Source organism: Oryx dammah, unplaced genomic scaffold (assembly GCF_014754425.2).
Source record: "Oryx dammah isolate SB20612 unplaced genomic scaffold, SCBI_Odam_1.1 HiC_scaffold_19, whole genome shotgun sequence".
Lineage (NCBI taxonomy): Eukaryota > Metazoa > Chordata > Mammalia > Artiodactyla > Bovidae > Oryx > Oryx dammah.
This window is the reverse complement of record NW_024070203.1, coordinates 26,003,956-26,025,807: the sequence shown is the minus strand read 5'-3', so window position 1 is coordinate 26,025,807 and position 21,852 is coordinate 26,003,956. Positions and strand designations below refer to the sequence as shown.

General features: G+C 39.0%; 1 pseudogene; it reads right to left on the bottom strand.

Moving 5' to 3' along the window:
• Positions 1–6,529: 6,529 nt before the first annotated feature.
• On the bottom strand, positions 6,530–15,543 carry LOC120879095 (annotated as a pseudogene).
• Positions 15,544–21,852: the final 6,309 nt, after the last annotated feature.

The following is a 21,852-nucleotide window of genomic DNA, read 5'->3' as shown; positions in this document are numbered from 1 at the left end:
CTTGTCTCCATCTTCACTCTTCCACTACTCTTCAAAATGCCCCAGTATTCTTCAAACTTTGAGTTTGTTATTGTTACTGTTAAAAATGACACTAATATCAGAAGAACTTATAATTGCATATGTCATTTAATCTTCATGATAACACTGAAAATGAGACATGGTGGGGTTTATTCTTTCCATTATATAGGTGGAGGCCTTGAGGCTTAGTGATATTAAGAGACACAGGAAGTAGCATAGCGTGCTTCCTTGTGATGTTCCTGTGGTGTGACATTATGGCCATTCAATTTCTTTGAATGTCCCGAGTATTTCTTTCCAGACCCACCCCTCCCCCCATCCCCACCTGTCTCTACAAGGTTACATTGCTCTTCTCGGCCCAGCTTCAACCTGCAGTAGAATACTTACCTTACCTCTCCTCCTTCTAATTTTTTTTTTTAAATAATCCACACCACCCTGGTCTTCTACACTGAAATCAAATAATGAACCTTTTAAATCAAAATGGGGAACATTGCCATCCATGTCATGTACTAGGTTTCAGCTTATTTGTCTACCTAATTGTGTTACCTTGACACTGCTGTCTTTCCTGTTGATTATCTCTTCCAGTCCGTGTCATTCTTGAACTTGAGACTATGAGTTAGCAGGGCTCTAAAGGAAAGAGCTCCAAAATCACTACAGATGGTGACTGCAGCCATGAAATTAAAAGACGCTTACTCCTTGGGAGGAAAGTTATGACCAACCTAGGCAGCATATTGAAAAGCAGAGACATTACTTTGCCAACAAAGGTCCATCTAGTCAGGCTATGGTTTTTCCAGTGGTCATGTATGGATGTGAGAGTTGGACTGTGAAGAAGGCTGAGCGCCGAAGAATTGATGCTTTTGAACTGTGATGGTGGAGAAGACTCTTGAGAGTCCCTTGGACTTCAAGGAGATCCAACCAGTCCATCCTAAAGGAAGTCAGTCCTGGGTGTTCATTGGAAGGAATGATGCTAAAGCTGAAACTCCAGTACTTTGGCCACCTCATGCGAAGAGTTGACTCATTGGAAAAGACTGTGATGCTGGGAGGGATTGGGGGCAGGAGGAGAAGGGGACGACAGAGGATGAGATGGCTGGATGGCATCACATACTCAATGGATGTGAGTCTGAGTGAACTCTGGGAGATGGTGATGGACAGGGAGGCCTGGTGTGCTGTGATTCATGGGGTTACAAAGAGTTGGACATGACTGAGCTACTGAACTGAACTGAACTGAAAGGAAAGAGAAGCAGGATTTTTCCAGCAGACAGTGAGGTCATGCATTTCCCAGTCTGTGAGCTATAGAAGGACATTGTACCACAGTTAGATACCTGGAGACACAAGGCCTGCTTAAAAAATATAGACAAAATGAGTACCTCCAAATTTTACCAAGGTTCAGGTTTGCCAAACTCTGAGAACCCTTGCCTACTTTCATTCTGGGGAGATCTAAGCTGCATTTCTGAAGAAACGCAGAACCCTTTAACTTCATCCCCAGTGCTATACATTTACCCTGTGAATGAGAAAACATCTTAGCCATACCCACTATGTTTCTACTTTCAAAAGTAGGATGTACCTATTCTTGGGCTCCATCAGATATGACTCAAGAGTCTTTTTATTCATGTGCAGGGCATGGCACATTCCCAGGAGCTGGGAATACGGCAAGGAAAAGACAGACCTTTTTCTAGCCGACAGAAAACAAGAATAGTAGAAGTTCTAAGAGGCAATGTCCAGTTTATGTTGCTTGAGGAAACTGAGCTTTCCTCTGACTACTCTTATTTACCTCTTATTAAGGTGCCTTGGCAATTCGATTTTCCAAGTTGTCTTTTCATGGAAAAGTCAGTTATGAGCCTAAGATGTAATTTTATTATCTTACTTTAAATTCTATTTATGCTAAAGTAAGTGATGAACTTGCTATATTTGAAGTTTGGAACGTTTGGAGGTGAGAGGTAATTAACCAGTTACTGCAACTCGTATCTCCCCTGAAATAGGGCAGATTTACCCATCCTGAAAGCAATTTCAGTTGTCAAAACATTGGCCTTCTTCATCGTTTTTGGATCTGAACAACCATCATAATTTGGCAAGCAGTCCCTACCTGCCTGGCAGGAAGTTATATTTAGTCCTGTGTGAAACTTTATTTTCCAGTTCCAGACATATGCAACCCATGCTGTGAAGTTCCAATACTTACACTTCCAAATACAGGGAGTTTCTGGAATTCTCCTGTGGCCAATAGATGCTCCGACAGAGGTTCTCACTGAATCCAGAATATTCTGACACAGCTAGGCTTCAACTGCTCACAGGCAGTCTATGGTTGTTTGGCCAAATTAAACAGTTTTATTCTTTGTCATTCTTTGGCTTGTCCATCAGTCTAACCAGTGTCCAAAATGAGACTCTGGACATTTAAAATCACATGATCAAATTAAAAAAAAAAAAAAAGAACCGAAGAATTTTGAAGTGAGACTCCATCCATGTTTGCTCAGTTGTGTTAAAGCAACAAGCAATTATTTGGAAATCTGACGCGACCCTGACATTCACCCCAAATGCCCAATTTGTGTAGGAATCCAGGATTTGTTCCCATACTTTCCTTTCCTGTAGGTGTTCTCTGTCTCTAAACGTTCTTGAGTAGTCTAGATGTCACAATATTGATGAAGTCCCAGCTTCTTCTCTTCCAATCTTCCTTTCTTAACACCTGTGTAATCTTGGAAAAAGTAATCAATATTTCTAACCTTCAGATCCCTCATTGGTTATACAAAGATAATAAATTTTCTTCTGCATCTGTCTCCAAAGGGCTGATGTGAAGAATGAATGATTTCCAAAAGATGCATTTAAATGCCAACGTTGGGTAGACTAGGTACTCAGTAAAAGTAGGATGATTGAATAGGTAAATGGGTGAGTGGATGAGATAAATACATAAAGGGAAACATTTTGTACACTATAAAGTAAGCCACAGCAGTAGTGCTCACTCTAATAAAGCTAAACTATAGGACTTGTCAAAGCCCTTTATGTTCACAGTGATTTTGCATGAAGGGAATTCTAGGTGGAGCATTTTGTGGGACTGGACTTCTTAGAAAACACACTAGCTAACCATGATCAGGCCAGTCAATGACTGTGTAACAAATTGTTGAGTGCGATTTGCCCGTTGCTCCAAAATCATTACTAACTCAGAGCTCTAAGGGATCATTGAGTATCCAAAACATGTATATAGAGCTATGTCAGATCCTCTGGATGCAATGTTTAAAATTAGAAGTGGGCAATTCTTCCCTGTCAAATTCAAACAGTAAGTATTTGGGATTGTGTGTGCAATATAGTCCCTATTGCACCTACTCAGCTCTTCAAAAGCTGCTGTAAACTATCAGTTCAGTCACTCAGTCGTGTCCGACTCCTTGCGACTTCATGAATCACAGCACGCCAGGCCTCCCTGTGCATCACCAACTCCCAGACTTCACTCAAACTCATGTCCATTGAGTTGGTGATGCCATCCAGCCATCTCATCGTCTATTGTCCCCTTCTCCTCCTGACCCCAACCCCTCTCAGCATCACGGTATTTTCCAATGAGTCAACTCTTCGCATGAGGTGGCCAAAGTACTGGAGTTTCAGCTTTAGCATCAATCCTTCCAATGAACACTCAGGACTGATCTCCTTTAGGATAGACTGGTTGGATCTCCTTGCAGTCCAAGGGACTCTCAAGAGTCTTCTCCAACACCACAATTCAAAAGCATCAATTCATCTGCACTCAGCTTTCTTTATAGTCTAACTCTCACATCCATACATGACTACTGGAAAAACCATTGCCTTGACTAGATAGACCTTTCCTGGCAAAGTAATATCTCTACTTTTTAATATGCTATGTAGGTTGGTCATAACTTTCCTTCCAAGGAGTAAGCATCTTTTAATTTCATGGCTGCAATCACCATCTGCAGTGATTTTGGAGCCCCCCAAAATAAAGTCTGACACTGTTTCCACTGTTTCCCCATCTGTTTGCCATGAAGTGATGGGACTAGATGTCATGATCTTCATTTTCTGAATGTTGAGCTTTAAGCCAACTTTTTCACTCTCCTCTTTCACTTTCATCAAGAGGCTTTTTAGCTCCTCTTCACTTTCTGCCATAAGGGTGGTATCATCTGCATATCTGAAGTTATTGATATTTCTCCCAGTAATCTTGATTCTAGCTTGTGCTTATTCCAGCCCAGCGTGTCTCATGATGTACTCTGCATATAAGTTAAATAAGCAGGGTGACAATATACAGCCTTGATGTACTCCTTTTCCTATTTGGAACTATTTGTTATTGTCCAGTTCTAACTGTTGCTTCCTGACCTGCATATAGGTTTCTCAACAGTCAGGTTAGATGGTCTGGTATTCCTATCTCTTTCAGAATTTTCCACAGTTTATTGTGATCCACACAGTCAAAGGCTTTGGCATAGTCAATAAAGCAGAAATAGATGGTTTTCTGGAACTCTTGCTGTTTTGATGATCCAGCAGATGTTGGCAAATTGATGTCTGGTTCCTCTGCCTTTTCTAAAACCAGCTTGAACATCTGGAAGTTTGCGGTTCACATATTGCTGAAACCTGGCTTGGAGAATTTTGAGCATTACTTTACTAGCATGTGAGATGAGTGCAATTGTGTGGAAGTTTGAGCATTCTTTGCTGTAAACTATACATCAATTAAATAGTGAAACTGTGTGCTAATAAAAGTTTATTTACAAAAGCAAGTGTCATATTGAATTTGACCCAAGAACTATAGTTCTCTGACTCCTGTACTAGAGAATCTTGCTGCTAGAATGTTTAAGAGAAATCTCATTGGAATTTTATCATTATTATACAAAAATTATTTTTGTTATGGAAAAACACTGCAATATATAAAAACAGGAAGAAAAATTGCTAACATACTCAATCATGATCAAATTAGTGTATTTTCTTTTAGTTATTAGTATGTTGTTTTATATACTGTGAACCTATCATTTAAACACTTTTATATTCTGCTTTTATCCTTAACATGACAGTACAGGTTATAAGCTTTTAATATGTTATTTTAAGCTTTTTATTGGCATTATTTTTAATAGCTGTCTAATACGTCATTGAATAAATTGATAAGTTGAAACTGCATAAGCAACTATTCTTCCTCTGTTCACTGTTTAGGTTTTTTCCCATTATTTACATTTGGAAAGGATATCACAGAGTCACATTTATATAGATTTCCCTGTATTTTTAGTTATTTCCATAGGTTAGGTCTTAAGAAATGGAATTACAGGTAAAGGTTTTGAACACTTGAAGGCTCTTATTATTAATACATATTGCTAAATGTCTTTCTAAAGGGTCATTTTTATCTGTTTTCCCAATAGTAACGTATACTCAAATAACAAATAATTTTTATTTGTTATTTGACCACTTAGCATCACTAGGGTTTATCATTGAAAGGAAAAATAAAATTATGTTGCATCATGTAAAAAATGGCATCATTGCTTTAATTTACGTTTTTTGTTGGATATCTTTTCATGTTTATTCTTCTTTTTTTCTTTTTTTCAAATTTCCTTCTTGGAACTTGTGTATTCACAATAAAACCATTTTCCGGCATGCTAATTAATGTCAGTCATAAAGTAAAGGTGAGAGATAGTTTCTTAATAAAAATAAGGGCTATGAATTGTTGCATGTTTACCATGTGGCAGACATTTATATAAATAATTGTGTTTGTGTGAGTAATTTTATTTCAACTTCACAATATGCTCTCTGGGCCTTTTATCTTAGGGTTATCAGCCTACATTGTCCCACATGAACTAATGGCACTGAAAGCGAAGTTCAGAAAATGGATTTTGTTTGCATTTGCCCTGTAGGCATCTGTTTCCTACCTGCCCCACCTCTCCAACCCATCCCCAATAAGCACTAGTCTATATTTATTAACCACTTAAATGCAGGGAATTGTGCAAGATACCTTACCTATATTATTTCAGTTAAATCTCCCAACAACTCCATAATGTGGTTATTGTTTTCTCTGTTCTACCAATAAAACAGCCAAGGTTCTGGGCAATGAAATAGCTTTTCTTAGTCAGTATGACCAGCAAGTGGTGTGAGTGGGAACCCAGGCATGCCCGTCTACCAAGCCCATCATTAAACACTGCTGTCATCTGACGGAGATGCCCTCTGTCATCTTCCCCATTTCCCCAGGTTCTGGTGTTCTGGTTCTGTATCCTTCTTACTCTGTTGCTTATACTTTTGTTTGGGGCTCCTAGTGAATACCTCTTTGGGTCATTCTAAAATGACTCCTTTTTGCTCTGCCATCTAGTTTTGCCACAAACATGCTTTTCACACATAGACACACATGTTCACGTATAAGAAGACAAGCATTTTGTTCTAGAATGCTTTCCAGGATAGGAGAATGTGGTCTTCAAATTGTAAGCCCCTTTTATGTGGAACTCGATTTTTTTTGCCATATGGTGATGCAATATTTTATTTATTCTGTCCATTAGGAACTATTTTTATAGTAAAACTATAAAATTTTGTAATAAATGCTTGGTATTGCTCCACATACAATTCAGTTTTTGGTATAAAGTTCTTTGACTGCAAGAAAGAACATTTGGTTTTCTTCACTAATAGGAATATCTCTCAGTGCTGGAATGGCCTCTTCTTGGTATTCCTTCTGTTGTTGATTTTTGGCCTAGTTACCTGTGATTGTTTGAATGGAAATAAGTCGAGAGAGATACTCATCATGTTTATTCCAATTAAGAACATGTGACCAATTCCTGAATATTCACTGGAAGGACTGAAGCTGAAGCTGAAACTCCAATACTTTGGCCACCTGAGAAGAACTGACTCATTTGAAAAGATCCTGATGCTGGGAGAGATTGAAGGTGGGAGAAGAAGGGGACAACAGAGGATGAGATGGTTGGATGGCATCACTGACTCAGTGGACATGGAATTTGAGTGAACTCTGGGAGTTGGTGATGGACAGGGAGGCCTGCTGTGCTGCAGTCTGTGGGGTCGCAAAGAGTCAGACACGACTGAGTGACTGAACTGAACTGAGCGGAACCGATGACTACAGAAATGAGGAGGTATCCAAGCAGTGCAACAGCTCAATACTTTTGAGGCTGATAGGTTAAGTCTAAGGAGTTTATCCAAGATGTAGGAATGAAAGCCCACACAAAATACAGTGTGAAGCCAGATTGGGAGCTTAAGAAAAAAAACAAAGCTATAAATCGCTCTTTCTGGCAATGAATTTTCCACCATTTTCCCTGTGACTTGAGATAATCCTGGGTCCCCTTGCTCCTAGAACTCAATTTTTAATGTTTTAGTGTCTGAATTCTTTCGCTGAAGGAGCTTTGGATTTTTTTTTTTTTAACTTCATTAAATGCTACATTCCTGTCAGTGTGCAGTATTATTCTAATTTACATAAGTAAGGTGAACCCAGATTTTAAGTTTACCATCACTGAGGCTTATTGTTAAAAGAAAAAAAAATCTGTGTTGAATCATGTTTAAAAAATGGTATCATTGTTTTAATTTACAGATCAGATCACCCAATTTTATTAAGAGTGGCATTCTGCTTTACATGTGTCAGGGACTTCACAGGCAAATCCCTTTTTTCTCTATGCAAATAAGCTTCAAACAAATTGTATTGCAAATCTCTACCCTTCCTATCTCCTTTCATGTTCTTCTTAATTCCCATTTGGACCATGTAAGGAACCACATATTTGAATATCAGTTATGAGTTAGGTTTAAAATGTGGTTGTGGTTTGTACTTAGAAAAACTGCCTAATCTGGAGAGGTGCACTTTTGTAGTATGTGTTTACTTACTAGTTCAAAGAGGCTATTTCTTGTTTCAGTCTAGTCTCTTTCCAGAGTCTGGGTGATATTGAACTAGTACCTGTTCCTCATCTAAAATAGGGTGTTGCTGCTGCTGCTGTTGCTAAGTCTCTTCAGTTGTGTCCGACTCTGTGCGACCCTATAGACGGTAGCCCACCAGGCTCCCCCGTCCCTGGGATGCTCCAGGCAAGAACACTGGAGTGGGTTGCCATTTCCTTCTACAGTGCAGGAAAGTGAAAAATGAAAGTGAAGTCGCTCAGTCATGTCCTACTCGTCACGATCCCATGGACTGCAGCCTACCAGGCTCCTCCATCCATGGGATTTTCCAGGCAAGAGTACTGGAGTGGGCTGCCAAAATAGGGTGTAGCTGAAGGTAAATGACTTGGGTATCCCAAAAGGTTAGTGACGGATCCCTCTTATGACTCTCATCTTTCCCTGGATCCCATGTTTCCAAACACTCAGTCTGGACTACAAGGTGCAAAGAGCCATGCACTTACCCAGTTCTCCACAGTATGCTCTTTAAACATTTGTCCCATCTCTGATTTAATGCCATCATAGGGGATCAGGATGCCTTAGCAAGATCATCCTATGTCTGTGTAAGGACAAGTGCTAGGAATTGCCCCTGTCTTTCAGTGAAAGCAGTCTCCCTTATAGTTCTCTCTCTTGTGTGTTTCTTTTGAACTCTGCATACTGCCAGGATAAATTAACTAATAACAAATATTGTCAATGGCCTGTCTTAAAAAGAGGAAGCTAGAGGTGTTTGTGTAGAAGTTTTAAAATTGGAACAGAAAAATAACCACCTTAAAATCACCATTTCATCATTTGATAGGCACTTTCTAATGGAATGGTGGTGTTTCTCTGGGTTGCATGCCATCAATTGTCAAGCCATTGGGTTATATCATGGCCCCATTCAGACTAGGCTAAGATCTCCCTAGGCTTCAGCATTAGTAGGTCTGTGTCCCCAAGTTCACCTTCCTGGGCATTCTGAGAAGCCCTGCAGTGAGGGATCTCTGCCTGAAACAAGAGCACTATTCCCAGTGTATCTGCAACATAATAACGTATACCTAGAACTGGAGAGAGCCTCCCAGGTAGTGAGATTAACATATACAAAGGCAGGGAGTTACACAGTTACTACCTCATTTTTGTAACAACACTGTGAAAGGGTTTATCTCAAGTTCAAGGAGCCAGGAAGAAGGGCCATAGATTACACCAAGATTTTAAATACAAGACTCCTTAGAACATTTGAGGCAATCACTGCTGCACCCGTGTGACTTCCCTTTGCAATTCCAAATAATGTAAGATTCCTCCAATTTTTCCGACGGTGGAGGACAGTAGATATCTCACTAGACTTGGAATTGAATGCCTCTAGCTTTCAGTCTTGCTTGTGCCTCTTACAAGTCTTATCTACTTGGGAAAATCCTGCAATCTGTTCAAACCTTGTTTTCCTCTTGGGAATAATAATAAATGACTGGCAGACTATTTGTGAGGCTTTAACGTTCTGAAGTATGTGAATTTTCAAACCAGAGCTCTTAGAACATAAAATATATTCATAGAATGTCCTTTTTGCCTGTCTTTCCTTTTTACTCCTCTCTTCTCTTCTTCTTTCTCTCTTTTCTTCATTTTTAACCCTTGTATATTTCTTCCATGCAAAGTCTGGTTATCAGTGAAATCCACCCTTTTCTGCCAAGCACTGACTTGCTCCAGAAAGCTAATATAAATCCTGTGGTGTGGTAAAGTTGTGTGTCATTGGTTCAGTTCAGTTCAGTCACTCAGTCATGTCCGACTCTTTGCGACCCCATGAATTGCAGCATGCCAGGCCCCCCTGTCCATCATCAGCTCCCAGAGTTCACCCAAACTCTTGTCTGTCGAGTCAGTGATGCCATCCAGCCATCTCATCCTCTGTCGTCCCCTCTTCCTCCTGTCCCCAATCCCTCCCAGCATCAGAGTCTTTTCAAATTAGTCAACTCTTTGCATGAGGTGGCCAAAGTATTGGAGTTTCAGCTTTAGCATCATTCCTTCCAAAGAACGCCCAGGACCGATCCCCTTTAGGATGGACTGGTTGGATCTCCTTGCAGTCCAAGGGCCTCTCAAGAGTCTTCTCCAGCACCACAGTGTCATTGGTTAGGAATGGGCAACATGCAGAATGGAAAGTAAATAGGAATGTCCTTTGAGATTATGAGCATGCAGTGACATTTTGGAGACCAAGAAGAAGTCATGAGTTTGCACTGCAGATTTATAATCCAGTTCTCAGCAGAGTCCTTGGTGACCTCCACCCCTGCCTTGCCGCATTCATTCGTGACTCACTTCTTCTGAAGCATTTGTTCTCAAACTGATCCCTGGCCCAGTACCATCAGCATCACCTGGGAATTGTAATTAGAGATGCTGATTTGGGGGCCCTGCTCTATACTCACTAAATCAGAAATTTTGGGAGTGAGTCCCAGTTATCTATGTTGTAAAGTGCCCTCTAAGTGATGCTGGTGAACACTCAGATTTGAGAACCACTGCCCTTCACCAACCACAGCTCAGGTTTGCCCCTCCTGCATCAGAATGGGAACGGTAGCCCGAAACTGACTCTGGATTGTCAAAGCTTTTCAAATAGGTCTCATACCATGTGAACGACAGGTTAACTAACTATATTCACTCCCCCAGGGTATGACTCTGATATGGGTGAAGGATGTTGATTCATCTGACATGAATCTGCAAATGTTTCTCCAATAAATGCTTTTGAAGTATCTGACTTAAGTAAACATTTGCAATGAACCCACACTTTTCCACTTGGCCTCTTTCATCAAGTCCCTATCAAAATCTTCTCTTGGACAGTGCTCAAAGGAGATTATGAAGACAAGACAGGCTTACACCTCCTGCTTCCCAGGTCATAGGATTCATGAGTCCTGAGAACCATACAGCTGCATATTTTTCGTAGCCATCACCCTTTCCCCAAAGCATTTAGAGCAAACATTCCTTCTTCAAAACAGATGAACATAGGCCATGTTAATTCCACAGCTGTCCTGTAATGCTTCAGAAATTTTTATTTATAAACCAGAATATCAGAATTGACATTGGTTCCTATAAAAGATACTGTTGAGTTCCGACTCCACATTACCACTGAGCTCACCCAAAGCTGACAACTTCTCACTCCAGATACTTTTCCATTCTCAGACAAGGTAGCCTTAAAGTGCCAGGGGCAGCTCTCACACAGTGAGAGAAAAGAACCTGTAGATAACATCCCAGCTGCCCCGTCTCTTGGCAGATCATTTCTGAGCTGCATTTTACAGGATTACTGAGATGGTCTCCAGAAAGATTGAGCCCCAGAGGCCCACAGTGGTAATGGCTCATTGGGACACTCTTTATTGCTTTGTCTTTCTTCTCCTATCTCACTTTCCCCATTCTCTCTGTTATTTGGGATCAAATTCCAAATAAACTCACTGCTCCAGGTTTTTGTTATAAGATCTGTTTCAGGAACTCATAAGATGATTGGGTGATTTGTTCAAGGTTGTACATTTGTTCAAGTTAAGGCACACCAGGATCCATTCTTCTTCTGTGTTGAAAAGAAAGACTAATCTTGTATTGAATTTAGTACTTGACTCTATTTTTGCAGCATCCCCTTAGAACTTAGCATTGTGCAAATACTGAATACATAAGAAGTGACTGAGACTTATTTGATCAGTCAGTAGTTATTGGATTCTTTCACTGCCCGAATCTACCAGCTTTCTATGTAGCAAGTTGCTTTCACAGTGCACTTTTCACAAATCCTATTAGTATGGATTTTCCCATCATCTGAATACCATAGGGAAGAACATAATGCCTGATATAATGCAATAAGTTCTTTTTTTTTCTATGAAGTTTTTATTTATTTATTTATTTTTATTTTTTATTTTTAGTTTTTTATTTATTTATTTATTTTTTTTAAATTTGGTTTTGCCATACATTGACATGAATCCACCATGGGTGTACATGCGTTCCCAAACATGAATCCCCCTCCCACCCCCCTCCCCACAACATCTCTCTGGGTCATCCCCGTGTACCAGCCCCAAGCATGCCGTATCCTGCATCGGACATAGACTGGCAATTCGATTCTTACATGATATTATACATGTTTCAATGCCATTCTCCCAAATCATCTCACCCTCTCCCTCTCCCTCTGAGTTCATGTAATAAGTTCTTAATTTGTTGAATGAATAAGTAAATCATGTAGTACATTTCAGAATAGAATATAGGGACCTAAAAGTTTGAATCCCATCAAAGGTCACATTACTGGTTATTAATAACCAGGGCAGGACTAAAAGCCCATCCTCTTTAGACTTTATCTAGTGCTTTGATTACTCCATCTCATAAGGCCCATTAAAGTCAAGTGTTTTTCTAGTATTTTTAATCACTGGAAAAAATATATCATTTACAGCAACCTGTTATTATGGGTACTATTCAAACAATGTAATTATCCAAAACAAATTTAGACAAAGCTAGTTTGTGTTTTTGGACAAATGAATTCTTTCGGCAGCTGAATGTAAAAGGTGTAATGATTGATATAGTGAGCACTTTGGCTGGATTGTGACCATAAGACAACTCCAAGCAAGAATCTACTGGAAGGTATAGCAATCCCTAAGCTACACCATTCTGAAATGATCATGGTATCTTACGACAGTCCTCCATCTATCAGTCAATAGTCATGTTTTGGAAATTTATTATGTGCAGAGCCCTAGGTGAGGTGCTCCTCAGAAAATATGCAGGATGAGTCTTTTCCAATAAGGAGGTGATAAATTCCCTTATGTCCATTTTTTTTTCCATTTTCTATCACCACCCCAAACACAAGCCATCAGCCTAATGTAAGACACCAACTATGCTATGTATATAATTGAAACAGCTCCTGACTTGATGTTTGCCTTACATTTTTTGTAAATACCCTTTACTGAGATATGAAACTTCTCTTTTGTGTTTTTAAGTTTGTTATGAATGGATTTTAAAACATCAATAAGTATTCTCCATCCATTAAGATAATCATAGGATTTTTCCCTTTAATATAGTCATATGATATAGTATTTAATTAATCTTCTAATGTTAAACCAACTTTGATTTCCAGAGGAAAAAATTACTTCATTATGATATATTCTTATATTTATATACTATTGAATTAGGTTGACATATTTTGTTTAGTTTTTGCACTTATGTTCATGAGTGACATAGCTTGTAATTTTTCTTTATTCTTTTAGTTTTGTTGTGTCATTATCAACATTATTCTAGGCCTTTTTTTTTTTATTCTGAAGAAACAGTTTAAGATTAGAAGTATTTGTTCCTTCAATATTTGGTAAAATTTATCCACATAAGCAACTGACCTGATGTTTTCTTTGTAATGAGGTTTTAAACTACTGGTTTGGTTTCTTTAATGTTTATAGAAATAATTAACTTTCTGCTTGTTGCATAAGGTATTATAAACTCTGTAGAGATATGTCTTTTTTATCTATGCATTTATAGGGATATATTATAGGAGTTTTATCTCTGCATATTTTAAGGATATGTCTATTTTATCTAGACTGTAATGTTTATTAATATATAGCTGTTCTTAATATTCCCATTATCTTTTAAATCTCTTTAATAACTGCATTTGTGTCCTCTTGTCTTAATCCATTAGGGCTGCTATAATACTATAGATTGAGTAGCTTATAAAAAAATGAAATGTATTTCTCACAGTTTTTGGTGCTGGGAATTTGATCAAGGTGCCAGCAAGGTTAGGTGAGGGCCTCTTCTGGGTCACAGGCTTCTCATTGTATCTTTATGTCATAGAAGGGACAAGGGAGTGCTCTGAGTTCTCTTTCATAAGAGCACTAATCTCAATTGTAAGGGTTCTGCCCTTATGACCTGATCACTTCAAAGGTACCACTTTTTAATGCCATCACCTTGAAAATTAGAATTTTAACATAAATTTGAGGGGATATGCATTCCCCTATTCACTTGGGACAAATTTTTGCTAGGTGTTTCTTCATTTTATTAGTTTTTTTTTTTTAATGAATCACCTTTGACTTCATTGAGTCCTGTTATTATTTACAAATTTCCTAATTGACTGTGCCAAAATTTCCCAGGGAGTAACCTAGGAATCTACTTCTGTGCAAGGAGAAAAGAAGAAGGATTGGGCAAAGGGAGACACTCAGAAGCAATTCCAGCTTCATCAGAGACTCCACCATCCCCAAAGGGAGATAAAGTGGTCTTTCAGAGTCCTTTGGTAGTCCACTGGACCAAAATGGCTGGGTCTATGTATTCTGTAGTCATTGGATGTGAGCTGCCCAAGAAGGTACATGACCTTGGGTGAAGCACCTCTCTGCAGTGTAGGTAGCCATAGAAGATGATAGCCATATTCCCAGGAAATGTATCTTTCCTTGAAGCATCACTTCATTGACACATCTTTATTATTTTCTTTCTTTAATTTTCTCATTTTATTTCTAGACTCTTGAATTAGATATCTACCTTGTTAATTTTCTACTGTTTCTTTTTTCTAATACAAGCATTTTGGGCTGAAGTTTCCTCTGAATGCTGCTTTACCTGCATCCAACAAGTCTTGTTGAATAATATCTTTATTGGTAGAAGTATCAGTTCAGTAGATCAGTAGTATCAGTATGTATGAGTTAATTAAATGTGGGTTTCTAAATATCCATGCATATATGATTTTGTAGTTATATTTTTATTATTTCTTGTTTAACAGAATTTTCAGTAGGTCCCCTAGTTTGTTGATAAAATGATGATTTTGAAATGGAAACCTATTCACATCAAGGATTAAAACTCCATACAGGTCTCCCTATTGCCTATAAATTGAAGTCTAAAGTATTTAATGAAATTGAAAGGCTCTTCCTGATATGGCTTATGCTTACCTCTCCCCTACCATTCCTACACCCTCTTGCTATAATTTAGCCCCACTTTTCTTTAATTCTCTACTTGAGTTGGTCTTGATTATTGTCTCTCCACATATCATGCACTCTTTTACCTAACTTAACCTTCAGGTATATTCTTTTTATTTCCACCTTTTGAAACTCTACTGTTAGCAGCTCTGCATAGATGAGATACTTTCCCTATGTGTTTCCATGGTTCTCCCCACCCTTCAGTTCTAACCACCCTGTATTTAAATTGTTTATTCAATAAGCTACATGTTTTGTTAGATTGTAAACTTCAGGAGGACAAGAATAAAATATAAGTCTCTGCTGTGCTTCTAATTCATTGCTTGCTCTATGTAGGTATTCAATAATTATTTGTCAAATAATAGTGACAATAACCATCAATGAATAGATAATTACTGTTTTTCCAGAAATTATGCAGAGACTAGTGTGGTCAGCAGGATATTGGTCTCCCTTAATATCCATGTTTAGAACCTGTTGAGATCTTGTGTCACATGGCAAGGAAGTTTTAAGGTTGCAGATGGAATTAAAGTTGTTAAATGTTTGATTTGAATGGGAAGATAGTCTTGTATTATCTGGGTGGGTCCAATATAATCATAAGGGTTCTTATAAGTGAAAGAGGTAGGCAGGAGAGGCAGTGCCAGAGGGCTGGAGAAAGACTCAAGCAGCCATTGCTGGCTTTGAAGATGGAAGGGGACCATAAGCCAAGGACTACGGGCAGCCTCTAGAAACTGGAAAAGGCAAAGAGCTCAACTGTCTCCTAAAGCTCCAAAAACTATGCATCACCGTCAACATCTTGGTTTTAGCTGAATAAGACCATTTCAGATTTTTAACCTTCAGAACTATAAAATAAGAACATATTTAATAGCAGAGTTGTGCCTTAAAGTTACATGGAAAACAAAACTTGCAAATAATTAACTTGGAAATTTAGCTGATCAAGTTTCCAAGCAAAATGTTGAAAGTTTAATTTTGTTTCATCTTGCTGCTTATATTAAAATGTGGGGAAAAGGAGAGAGAGAGCGAGATTGCAGGAAGACTCTTAAGGAAACAGGTTCCAGGACTTGGTGATTTGAGACTTTATCAGCATGTTTACTTATGTAAGAGAGCTTATGGAATGATCTAGTGGGTGGGAGAGTAGTACAGAGAAATTCAAACTGTTGTGTAAAATTGACATAAGAATTTTTAACTTCAAGAGAGTCCAAATAGATTGGTTAAAGGGACCCAGAAAGATGAGGAATGTGGAAGCGAAGATAGAAAAGCAAAACAGTGGGAAGCCGTGCACTGAGGAGATGTAGTAGCCAGTAACAAGTTCCCCAGAGCTGGACTGACCCAGAGACAGAGAAACTGAGGTAGCTAATAGCCTACATTAAGCTGTCTCTTGTGGTCAGTTTTCATTACAATCCCAAAGAAAGGCAATGCCAAAGAATGTTCAGACTACTGCACAATTGCACTCATCTCACATGCTAGCAAAGTAATGCTTAATATTCTCCAAGTCAGGCTTCAAAAGTACGTGAACTGAGAACTTCCAGATGTTCAAGCTAGATTTAGAAAAGGCAGATAAAACAGAGATCAAACAGATCAAATCTGTTGGATCACAGAAAATTCAAGAGAACTCCAGAAAAACATCTCCTTCTGCTTTATTGACTATGCCAAATCCTTTGACTGTGTGGATCATAACAAACTAGAAAATTCTTCAAGAGATGGAAATACCAGACCACCTGACCAGCCTCCTGAGAAATCTGTATGCAGGTCCAGAAGCAACAGTTAGAACTAGACACGGAACAAATACTGGTTCCAAATAAGGAAAGGAGTACATCAAGGTTGTATATTGTCACCCTGCTTGTTTAACTTATATGCAGAGTACATCATGTGAAATGCTGGACTGGATGAAGCACAAGCTGGAATCAAGATTGCCAGGAGAAATATCAATAATCTCAGATATGCAGATGATACCACACTTATGGCAGAAAGTGAAGAAGATATAAAGAGCCTCTTGACGAAAGTGAAAGAAGAGAGTGAAACAGTTGGCTTAAAACTCAACATTCAAAAAACTAAGTCATGGCATTTGGTCCCAACACTTCATGGCAAATAGATGGGGAAACAATGGAAATAGTGACAGACTTTATTTTCTTGGGCTTTACAATCACTGTAGATGGTGACTGCAGCCATGAAATTAAAAGACGCTTGCTCCTTAGAAGAAAAGTTATGACCAATCTAGACAGCATATTATAAAGCAGAGACATTACTTTCCCAACAAAGGTCCATCTTGTCAAAGCTATGGTTTTTCCAGTAGTCATGTATGGATGTGAGAGCTGGAGTATAAAGAAAGCTGAGCGCTGAAGAATTAATGCTTTTGAACTGTGGTATTGGATAAGACTTTTGAGAGTCCCTTGGACTACAAGGCGATCCAACCAGTCCATCCTAAAGGAAATCAGTCCTGAATATTCATTGGAAGGACTGATACTGAAGCTGAAACTCCAATACTTTGGCCACCTGATGTGAAGAACTGACTCATTGGAAAAGACTCTGATGCTGGGAAAGGTTGAAGGCAGGAGAGGGGCATGACAGAGGATGAGATGGTTGGATGGCATCACAGACTCGATGGGCATGAGTTTGTGTAAGCTTTGCGAGTTGGTGATGGACAGGGAAGGCTGGCATGCTGCAGCCCATGGGCTCGCAGAGTCAGACACGACTGAGTGAGTGAACTGACTGAAATTGCCTACATTAAGTGGTCTATTGTGGTGAACTGTGAGATGTTTCCTGCTTCTATGTCTACTGCACTAAAATGTCAGTTAAGCCTATTGAAAGGGAGGAGCATTTAAATTCTACAGAACCCAAAAGAGACATCATTAGAAAGAGGTAAGACACAGAGTAGAAGAAAAAAAAAATCATAGAAAATGGGACTAAGGCGATTAGAAGTGTAATTTCTGAAGACCTAATCACCCCTTGATGGTCCAAGAAATAGTTGGGGAAGGGTGGAGAGAACTTCGACTTTTTATCTCTGTGAGATGTCAAGTCTTGAGCTGATTTAATTTAAGGCAATAAAGGACAGGAGGACCTCAGTAACCTGAAATATCGGCACTTGACATCTGGATCCACTAAGAAAATCACATCAGAAACAAGCATTTTGTTTTATTTGCTTCACTATCAAGAAAAATAAAACAACAATGGTGCCATCTGGAGTACTCCATTCCCATTTCTCATTATTTTTCTAAGTAGAACCTTAATCTCAAGACCCTAAGTGGCGAGAAGGAAACTAATGCAGTCCAGAGATGATGTAGCATGACATAAACAAGTAAATTGTTCAGTCGCTCTGGCCTTGACATTTGCTGCAATGAGATCACTTTCCTCCAAGGTTACTGAAGGCTTGGGCTAAGATGACTCATTCAGAACCATATGGTTAGAGAAATAGTTGTCCACACTAAGGGTTTGAATTTCTGAGACAGGCAGAAGAGTGTTTTCCCATCTCAATACAGAACTAATCATGCCAGAACTGAACATCACCAGCAATTATGTGACTTTTACATTGGTCAGCCATTTTTTCCCTTAGCTCTGAAAAGTTTATTTTGCTCCATGTGGTGCATTTTAGGGGAGAATTAAATTTAAATTCTCCCTCCAAGGCTTTGTTTCAGTCAGTATGTCTCTATTTCTCCCTCTTTATGTGTCTCTAAAATATAAAACAATAGCATTAAGAAGTTTTTAGCAAGAAGACATTGTCTCACCATCTTAATGCTACTGTCTTTGTTTATTTGTATCTCAATGTTTGAATTTAATCCCAGTTTACTTATTTTCAATATATGCTTTGCTATTTTAACATTGTGTTGCAAACATTTCCTCACGATTTCATAGTCTTCATGACTATTTTCCTTAAACTACATAGTCTACCATAATTTGTAAGCTACTTAGAACCTTTAGTTTGTGGTATTATATATAATGCTACAACAGACTACTTAATACTCTTTTTGTTTCTTGCTGTAGAATAATGTACTTAGCATGGATCGATTGGGATACAATAGTTGGTTCATTACTTTAATGTATCTTTTAAACTTATATCACCTACTGTTCTTGACTTTAATACACAGATATTAAAATAAACAAACAAAAATAACCCACATTCTCCTCTTGCCCTCCTTCCCCCCAGCATACAGATGCCTTGAAATGATCTTGGGTTTGCCAGTCTTAATACCAATAACAATGGTAACTTTTTAATATAATACACTCAACTCAGAGGACATATTTGCTTCAATATAGGAAACTCTACTCTATCCAGAGACATCTTTCTTTCCTGACCTTTACTTTTAAGATGTAATCTGGAATGATTGGTATTTTGTCTTTGCTGATTTTGATTGGTTGTTGTCATTAGTAGTGATGTTCCTGCACAATTCATATCATTCCCCAAATCACTGTGCCATTGAATTTACTATTGGGAAACCCACATAACAAAATGTTACAGAAAAATAACTGTTAAGTAATAGAGACCTTTTTAAGCTCTACCCCAGGAAACAGGATGTTTGGTGAGTGCAAAGATAACTTAAAGCTGAAGTCATCTTTCCAGCTCTGTTGGTTGTCTGAGATATACTTGTTGTCTAGAATTACATCCTTTGATAGCTCTGACTAAGCTAGAGAGATCAAACAGTAAGACTAGATATTGGAGGAATAGTTACTGAGAGATTAGAATGGGGCCCTCTCTGCAAATGTAATGAAGTATGAGATATTTGAAGTGGTCAGTTGTTGTCCTTTTTTTTTTATAGATGTTTTTTCTTTTTCTATAGATATTTAAAGGTTGACATCAACACATCATGGTTAAACACATCTTCTGTAGTTCTCTCAGCAACATATTTTCCAAGCAATCTCATCCTCATATCTGTTCCCAGAAGACTTAGCACTATTTAAATTGCTGCTGATTTAACTTGTCCCTAATATTAACTGTAAGCTGCCTGAGGGTACATAGTTTGTATTATTATTATTATTATTATTTAATTAGGGCCACAACTGGACATGGAACAACAGACTGGTTCCAAATAGGAAAAGGAGTACGTCAAGGCTGTATATTCTCACTCTGTTTATTTAACCTATATGCAGAATACATCATGAGAAACGCTGGGCTGGAAGAAACACAAGCTGGAATCAAGATTGCTGGGAGAAATATCAATAACCTTAGATATGCAGATGACACCACCCTTATGGCAGAAAGTGAAGAGGAACTAAAAAGCCTCTTGATGAAAGTGAAGGAGGAGAGTGAAAAAGTTGGCTTAAAGCTCAACATTCAGAAAACAAAGATCATGGCATCCGGTCTTATCACTTCATGGCAAATAGATGGGGAAACAGTGGAAACAGTGACAGACTTTAATTTTCTGGGCTCCAAAATCACTGCAGATGGTGATTGCAGCCATGAAATTAAAAGACACTTACTCCTTGGAAGGAAAGTTATGACCAACCTAGATAGTATATTAAAAAGCAGAGACATTACTTTGCCAACAAAGGTCCGTCTAGTCAAGGCTACCGTTTTTCCAGTGGTCATGTACGGATGTGAGAGTTGGATGGTGAAGAAAGCTGAGCACCGAAGAATTGATGCTTTTGAACTGTGGTGTTGGAGAAGACTCTTGAGAGTCCCTTGGACTGCAAGGAGATCCAACCAGTCCATCCTGAAGGAGATCAGTCCTGGGTGTTCATTGGAAGGACTGATGTTGAAGCTGAAACTCCAATACTTTGGCCACCTCATGCGAAGAGTTGACTCATTGGAAAAGACCCTAATGATGGGAGGGATTGGGGGCAGGAGGAGAAGGGGATGACAGAGGATGAGATGGCTGGATGGCATCACTGACTCGATGGACATGGGTTTGGGGAGACTCTGGGAGTTGACAATGGACAGGGAGGCCTGGCGTGCTGCGATTCATGGGGTCGCAAAGAGTTGGACACGACTGAGCGACTGAACTGAACTGATGTGCCTTAGCACATAGCAAACCCTAGAAATAACTGTTGAATGTATGAATGAGAAGTTGGCAGTGACAGTATTTACCTTTATGGATTACATTAAAGGACAGAAATGGTGTGGACCTAACAGAAGCAGAAGATATTAAGAAGAGGTGGCAAGGATACACAGAACTGTACAAAAAAGATCTTCACGACCCGGATAATCACGATGATGTGATCACTCATCTAGAGCCAGACATCCTGGAATGTGAAGTCAAGTGGGCCTTAGAAAGCATCACTACGAACAAAGCTAGTGGAGGTGATGGAATTCCAGTTGAGCTATTTCAAATCCTGAAAGATGATGCTGTGAAAGTGCTACACTCAGTATGCCAGCAAATTTGAAATACTCAGCAGCGGCCACAGGACTGGAAAAGGTCAGTTTTCATTCCAATCCCAAAGAAAGGCAATGCCAAAGAATGCTCAAACTACCACACAATTGCACTCATCTCACACGCTAGTAAAGTAATGCTCAAAATTCTCCAAGCCAGGCTTCAGCAATATGTGAACTGTGAACTTCCTGATGTTCAAGCTGGTTTTAGAAAAGGCAGAGGAACCAGAGATCAAATTGCCAACATCCGCTGGATCATGGAAAAAGCAAGAGAGTTCCAGAAAAACATCTACTTCTGTTTCATTGACTATGCCAAAGCCTCTGACTGTATGGATCACAATAAACTGTGGAAAATTCTTCAAGAGATGGGAATACCAGACCATCTGACCGGCCTCTTGAGAAATCTGTATGCAGGTCAGGAAGCAACAGTTACAACTGGACATGGAGCAACAGACTGGTTCCAAATAGGAAAGGGAGTGCATCAAGGCTGTATATTGTCACCCTGCTTATTTAACTTCTATGCAGAGTACATCATGAGAAACGCTGGACTGGAAGAAACACAAGCTGGAATCAAGACTGCTGGGAGAAATATCAATAACCTCAGATATGCAGATGACACCACCCTTATGGCAGAAAGTGAAGAGGAACTCAAAAGCCTCTTGATGAAAGTGAAAGAGGAGAGTGAAAAAGTTAGCTTAAAGCTCAACATTCAGAAAACGAAGATCATGGCATCTGGTCCCATCACTTCATGGGAAATAGATGGGGAAACAGTGGAAACCATGTCAGACTTTATTTTTTGGGGCTCCAAAATCACTGCAGATGGTGACTGCAGCCATGAAATTAAAAGATGCTTACTCCTTGGAAGAAAAGTTATGACCA